This window comes from Cibotium barometz, chromosome 38, assembly GCF_041138505.1.
Source record: "Cibotium barometz isolate CiBa-2024 chromosome 38, ASM4113850v1, whole genome shotgun sequence".
In the NCBI taxonomy this organism is placed as follows: domain Eukaryota; kingdom Viridiplantae; phylum Streptophyta; class Polypodiopsida; order Cyatheales; family Cibotiaceae; genus Cibotium; species Cibotium barometz.
This window is the reverse complement of record NC_141083.1, coordinates 27,952,611-27,960,546: the sequence shown is the minus strand read 5'-3', so window position 1 is coordinate 27,960,546 and position 7,936 is coordinate 27,952,611.

Here is a 7,936-nt window from a genome sequence, read left to right as displayed (position 1 = left end):
ACCTTCATAGAGAGTTGATAGAACCATGATATAAAGAACATTTTATTATCGCAAATGAAGGACATTTTCAAAACAACGGTATAATATCATCAACAGTACAAGGTCCTTTTCAAATTGTCCTCCTACTGTTGAACATTCTCACATTAGGTTCTCCTTTTTTAGAGTGGGTTGATGTATAAACATATTATGGTTTGCTCTAACCTAAAAATACGCAAATACACAAAATAAGGACGCTTGCATGCACAATATGGTCTACTAGCCCCTATCTTGATCTGAAAATCGGGACATGATGGGTTTTCAATGTCGGCTAACTGTAATGTTATCACCAATATAGTTTGGTTGCACATGCATTGGTGTGCCACTCACTGCTTCCCCCACCAACGATTTGGACTAGCCACTACCTATGCAGCCACTAGAAGAGATCTTTACCTACTAGAAAGTAGCGTTAATCGCTAGATAAGTAGTACGATCTAGACGGAGTACTGAAAGACTAGATAAGTCGTGCTAATCGTTAAGACTATAGGGGGTTACTCCAAACCAAATGATGTGCACCGTTAAAGATGGTTGGGCTGTAGGACTAATCTAAACCTTCCAACGGTCAAACGTAGATCTTCGAGCTCTTGCTTGAAGATCAAACGCTCTTGTTCAAAGGCCGAGCGCTCTCGATAAATGTCTACGTCGAGAGTCCTTGGCTTTGAACCCTGGTTGATAGCCATTCTAGGTTACTTAGCTCTAATATCGTTTTGTGCCTTTGACCCTCACCAATTTGCTAGTGGTTGATGTACTTGGAGCTTTCGATGTTCTACCCTTCTCCATTAGATTTGATATTGTAGGGCGTGGTCCATGATATTTACCTTGCATGAATGTGTGCTTCTTTGTGGATTTCTTGAGGGCATTAGCGAGAACTGAAAAAACAGCATCATATAAAGAGATGGTTCCCTTGAAACCCTCTCCTGATAATTAGCTTGCATGTTTAGTTTATGCTAGGTTGGTGGTTGACATGTGTGACAAAGTGGCATTGTCCACATCTATAACAGGAGATGAAGTTAAATGATGAGAATCCAAGTTGTAAGCTCCAACCACATTGCATAACAAAAGATTAACTTAACAATTGAGATTCTAAATGCAAGCTATATGTTTTCAAATCCAAGAAAGTAATACTTAGCCCTAAAAGGTGCTTCCTCCAATGGGGATATCTAGTATGCTACCAACTAAGCCAACAATCCATGGCTGGTAAGTTTGCATCACAATGACTTTACCATTCATCCACCCCATGATCTAATGTGTCTATATTTCAAAAGTGCCTCTTCTTCACTCAATGCACAACACCATTGATCACTTGGGCTCTTCTTGAAAATTCCTGACTACATATTGTACTATATGGATGTTCAAGCTTTGTTCCCAACAATGAAAAAGACACGACCGCTCAGACCTTCCAATATATTATGTGGTCTATTGTTATAGACTGTCTTACTGCCCGTGCCCTCTAGTTGGCTCCAGCCTCATCAGCCATGAAGCCAAAAAAATCTGGTTTGGGAAAGCCTTTGTGCACCACAACATTGTTAATCATCTCCCAAAATAGAACTTGTTAATCATTGTTAATCATCTCCCAAAATAGAACTTGTGTCACTATGTCTTCCTCTTTCGTTTCACAAGAAGCAATTGTCACAAGCTATTGCAAGTTGTAGGCCATCATAGAATAGTTGTAAAATAGTTGAAAACAAGATCAATTTTTTTACTAATTTTACAAGACCAAACTGTACCTTAGATCATATACATGTGCAGCCATTATTGTCCATCCCTGAACACACTTGACGTGAGCAAAACAAACCCGTCCTTCTCAAATCACTATCTCTTGTTTGGTGCATACGGTTCGTGAGGTCTAAATGCGATGCGGGCCCTGTGGGGTTGACATTTTAAACACGTAACACCGTTCCAACTTGTCCAAATATTGCCCACGAAAATGACTACCATGGAAGAACTCAAAAGTGCATTGTCTCTCTTCAATTCTAGGATACTAGACTCTGCACCTTACACTACTGTACCATTGATTCTAGAAGCTCATACCATCCTCTTGAATCTACAAGATAATTGGACAACTTAACAAACTATGTAAATTAAGTTAATAAGAACAATACAAAAATTAAAATCAATATAGAGCTAATATTACCTTTGACATTGAATTAGGGATGCACGTGTTCCAATAATAGTGACAACTCCATGTTGCTAATGTTTGATCCGTCCTTTGTATGCTTTCTAACAACTGTATCCAATACAAGTTGTTTGGTGATATCCATTTGTATCTTCCTTGGACCACTTGTAGCCACCTCTAAAACGGCCTCTTACACAAGTTTTCTAATCTTTTGCAATGCTTGCCTTGATGTGCCACTTTGCAAATGTTCCCCTTGATGTATCATCAATCTAGTCATATGTGGATCATGAGGCTTACAATATTTTACTGTAGCACCACTCATGCTTCTTGAGCATTTGACTCTTGCATTAGTTGATATAAGCCAGAGAGCCATATCCATCCGATGTTAAGCCCAACGAGGGAAGCTTCTATGTGAGCTTGCCTATTATTTTAAAAAATATGAAGTCCTAATAAATACTCTTCTTAATCAAGTTTTACTAAAATTGAGCTAAGGTAATAAGCTTACTAATCCACGATGTTGTATTCCATGTGTCGTTCATTGTCTTGCTTCCACACAAGGCATAAGTTTTCTCAAACAAGCCTCCACAATAACTCTTTTCAGACTACTCCCATAAACTTTACGTGACTCTCTGTAGGTTTCACCCAATAATGGCCATCATGTGCTTGCTTCATTCCTTGCAGTGGCCGAAGGATCACATACATTTGGTGACTCAAAAGCCACATTGCCATTGTAAATTTTCCACCTTCTCAATATGTGTGCTTGCTAATATCATTCTACAAAGAACACCTGCATGAGATTCCTCAAATAATAAGTATTTGACCACACTCTTCTGATAGGGTGTGCCTATGGGAGAATCTTCTATTGTAAGATCAATAATGACTTGATTTGGTGTGCTTGTTGTAGTGTTTCTTGATTAAGGTATTCTATTGTTATGTCTTTATCAAAGATATACCATGGTTCCTATCTAGTGTTCCTATCTAGTGCGTCTAGCTGATTGGATAGATATAAGATGATCTACACCACCATCTTGTGGTTTGATTGCAAAAACTTTTAATCCAAAATAAGTACATAACATTCCAACATAATCATTAGGTTTAGTAATATAAAAACGTCCATGCAGAGTCCTAACAATAGGATCAGTCTCTAAACCTCTTACAAAAATGTGAAAAGATGTGTTCTCCATGCTAAATAAACAAAAACAAAGACTAAAAGAAGATAGAAGAGAAAGAGATCTCTATTTGCAAAGTACTATATCTCACAAAAACAACTCATAAACACACAACAAACTAATGAAAATAAATTTGAATTGTAAACTCTAAATCTATACATATTAAAATAGTATTTTAAAAATTATATTCATTTTTCTAAAAAAATATATTATTTTTGACAATCATAAAATATTCTTCAATCATTATAAATAGTGTCATTAATAGATAAAATCTAAAATTTATTTTTAATAATAAATGGTTACATAACTAACTCCCATAAATAATGATTTGTTTAGCTATCTTGTACGTGGTGGCCACACTATTGTGATTAAATTCATAATTCTTGGAAGTGGATAGCCCATTATTCCACTTAGTACTTGGAATTCTTGGTGATAGCATCTCCTCTTTTACGATCACTCTTACTGGACGCTATGCGAGGCCTAGTATAAGAGTTTCATTTTCCTTATTAGACCTTGAATTTAGATGCAACTATCCTCTAAATGCATTAACTTAGTGTAAAAATCACACTTGCTAATTAGAAAGTCATGTAACAAGTGTCCACTCTACCATTATATGGTTCTACTTGGCCTACAATCTTGTAGAATATCTTCACTCTTTAAGTAGGAAAGTTTAGTGATGATTAGGGTTTTGATTGTCTCGATCAACCAGTGTACATATTTCTTCAGTACATCTTTCATTGATTAGGGTTTTGATTGTTTCGATCAATCAGTGTACATATTTCTTCAGTATATCTTTCATTGATGATGCATCATTGTTAGATTGAGCATCTTGGTACATGTAGGGCTATGCTTATTCATACCCACCATTGTGGTTGGGCTTATGGCATTGGTGTCATTGTGGGTTGGGTTTATGACATTGGTGTCATTGCATGAAATTTACACATCCATGACACCATAACTAATATTATCTATAAATAATATAAATTATTTTAATTATAAATAACATTATTTTATCCTTGATATTTTAATTAAATAAGTTTAATTAATAATTTTGTAATTACAAAATTAACATTATTAATGAGGGAGGTGAATAGGTTGCCCTTAGTGAGGGGGTTCACCAAGGGGGGCGAACCCGGTTGCCCTTAGTGAGGGGGGGTGGACCTCCCTCACCAAGGGGGGCGAACCCGGTTGCCCTTAGTGAGGGGGGTGGACCCCCCTCTCACTAAGGGTGATGTTGCCCTTAGTGGGGGGGTCCTCACTGAACTCTCTCTCTCTCTCTCTCTCTCGTGTACACCTCTCCTTCGTCTCCTCCTCCTCCTCTCTCTCTATCTTTCTCTCCGTCAGCCCTCCACCCCCTCACTAAGGGTGACATCGCCCTTTAGTGAGGCTGTGTGTTTTTTCTGAGTTAGTGTGCAGAGCATCTCCTTTCACATCCCACATTAGTAGTGTTATTTTAAAGATAGTGCCTAGGGTTTAGAGTTTGGCCTCTTAGTCAATAGCTCTTCGTCGCCAAACATTGTCCTAGTGCAAGTTTTAGATCAGGCATTATAGAGCTCTTATTATGTTCCTCTTTATCTCATTGTTGGCGTTGCTGCATGTTCTAAGTAAGATCTCGCTCTACACACTTTCTCTCAAACCTAAGGTTTCTGCCTTGTGTCATACATTCAGGGCACACCCCCGCACTAACACTTTACTAAGCTTACATGAGAGTTTTTGAGCTGATACAACTCTTGCTGCTGCTGCTATTTAGTCATTCCGTTTTCTTTTGACATTGGACCTCTGTGTCCATTAGGTTTGAACAGTCAGCTTCTTAGCATTCTTCTTGAGCATTTGACTCTTGCATTAGTTGATTTTGCTTTGATTCTCATTTAACTGTGTTAGTTAGAATTGCCTTAGTTACTTTCTGCATTTAATGTTTGGTTTCAGTCTTTAGTACTCAGCGTTTTACTCTCCCTTTTAGCACGTGGCTCTCGGCCTTCAGCATTCAACACTTCGCTCTACATTCAGAATTCTAATTTTTTGTTTAGGATTTCTTATCTTTAGTAGTCACCTTCAGACTCACTGACTTCACCTTTAGGATTTCTTATCTTTAGTAGTCACCTTCAGACTCACTGACTTCACATCAGCATCCAACCTGCTGATTCAATGTTAGCTTCCGATCAACTGATTCTGACACGCTTGCTTACTCTGCCCCTGACGATTCAACAACCTGCTTCTGGTAAGTTTGCACATCCCTCTACTGACATTTGAAGTACCTTGAATCCCTTGTAGGTAATCCCTGTGTCAGATACACTTCAGCCTCTATATTCCTTTGATGCACAGCATGTCTAGAAACACCAACGAATCGTTTGGCATGCTATTCGTTTTTTTGAGGATAAGTTGGATGGAACCAACTATCCCATGTGGGTATATATGATGCGTCATTTTCTGGTGGCCAAGAACCTGTGGGTATATGTATCTGGTGCTAACACTCGGCGTGTTGGGCCCACATCTGCTATTAGCACATTTTCTTGATCTGCTATTGGAACTAGTAAATAGAGCAATTGAATGCTCAACCAAGTCCTGAAATTGAGCCTTTGCATGTGAAAAATCGGCCTGCAAATCAGCCTTTTGATGAGGCAATTATCGAGGATGTAGTGGATGAGGAGAGAGAAGCCATAGAAGAATCTAGGCGTATGCCAAAATGGCTTGTGCAAACATTGAGGGATAACAAGTTGGCAGCTTCTTTACCTAGCAAAACTCGTGCAAGTTCTCATCATGCAGATTATTCTCATGTGGATCATGTTCTCATTTCTACTTTATGTAATGAGGAGGAACCTGTTTCCTTCGATGATGATGGATGCATGCTATGCAGGATGAGTATAACTCTATACTCATCAAGAATGACACTTGGTATTTGACAGATCTACCTCATGGCAAGAAGGCCATTGGTACTAAGTGGGTTTACAAGTTAAAACGCAAAGCAAATAGTAGCATTGATCGCTACAAGGCCAAACTTGTTGCAAAGGGGTATACCCAGTAAAAGGGTATTGATTATGATGAGACCTTTGCATCCACATCTCGTATGACTACCATTAGGTGTCTCATTGCTTTGGCAGCACATCATGGGTGGAATGTACATCAGTTGGACATTAAGACTGCACTCTTGAATGGTGATTTACATGAGGACATGTATGTATCGCAGCCTCTTGGTTTTGCTGTAAAAGGAGAAGAGTCTAAAGTATGCAGGTTGAAAAAGGCTCTTTATGGCCTTAAGCAGGCTCCTAGAGCATGGTACGAGAAGATTCATGCATACTTGGTTGCAAATGATTTTTGCAACAGTCCAACAAAGAGTACCATGTATGTGAAGAGAAGTAAAGAAAACATTTTTGGTCATCGTTCTATAGGTTGATGACATGCTACTCATGAGACCCGATATAGATCAGATTTTAGCCTTTAAGGCTGATTTGTAGTCATCGTTTGAGATGTCAGATATGGGGCCCTTGCATTACTATTTGGGGATTCAGTTTATTCAGCGCAATGATGGCATTGTTATGCTACAGTCCAAATATATATACAGAAGCTATTGAAGAGGTTTAATCTTGAAGATTGTAAACCTATGGCTACACGTATGGATACAGGTACTCGACTTAGTCTTCAAGATGCAGGAGACTATTTTGATGTTAGTTTGTATCAGTAGGTTGTTGGATCCTTTCTTTATGTGTGCAACGCGAACCAGATATATAGTATGCAGTCTCACAGTTGAGCAGATTTATGCATAGCCTAGGTATGAAGCATTGGCAAGCTGTTAAGCGGGTTTTCCCCTATTTACAAGACACTCAGTATTTTGGATTATTTTATCCAAAGGGGGGTGAGTCATAGCTGCATGCTTTCAGTGATTTAGATTCAACTGGATGTTATGACACACGAGTGTCCACTAGTGGGTTTTGCTTTCACCTTGGTGATTCATGTATATCATGGCTCAGCAAGAAGTAGCCTACAGTGGCCACTTCCAGTTGTGAAGCTGAGTACAGGGCAGCTTCTACAGCCACAGTTGAGTGTGTGTGGCTCAGACGTCTTATGGCTAATTTGGGTGTTGGACAGTCGTCTAGCACTACAATTTTCATTGATAGCCAGAGCGCATTAGCACTTACATGAGGAACCTAGTGTTTCATGCTCGCACTAAGCACATTGAGTTACATTACCATTATGTCAAGACTCTTTGTGGTCTCTGTGCCTACACATGACACAAAGGCTCTTCCTTGTGAAAAGTTTGAAGCTTTTCATAAAGCTTTGGGCTTACTGACTTTTTAGGATTGATCGGCCATACCCTGTACATGTTCACATTATCACTCCAGGGGGGGTTTGTAGCATTATATGGTAGTGAGGTGTGTGAACACACTTAGGGCTGTCGGGGCACTTTTTACCTCACTAGGAGGTTTTCCCCCCCGTACGTATGTACACCCTCTTATTTACTCATTTTGGGGTGTGTACTTATCTTTTGTATCTGGCACATATTTGATTATTTTAATCTAGTGAGTTTGTGTGCTCTCAAGCTTCTCTATCTTTTGTGTGTGCATTGTTGCAACCCTAACCCTAATTCCAACACTCTCTTTACCCTAAAAGTTTGTTTGTT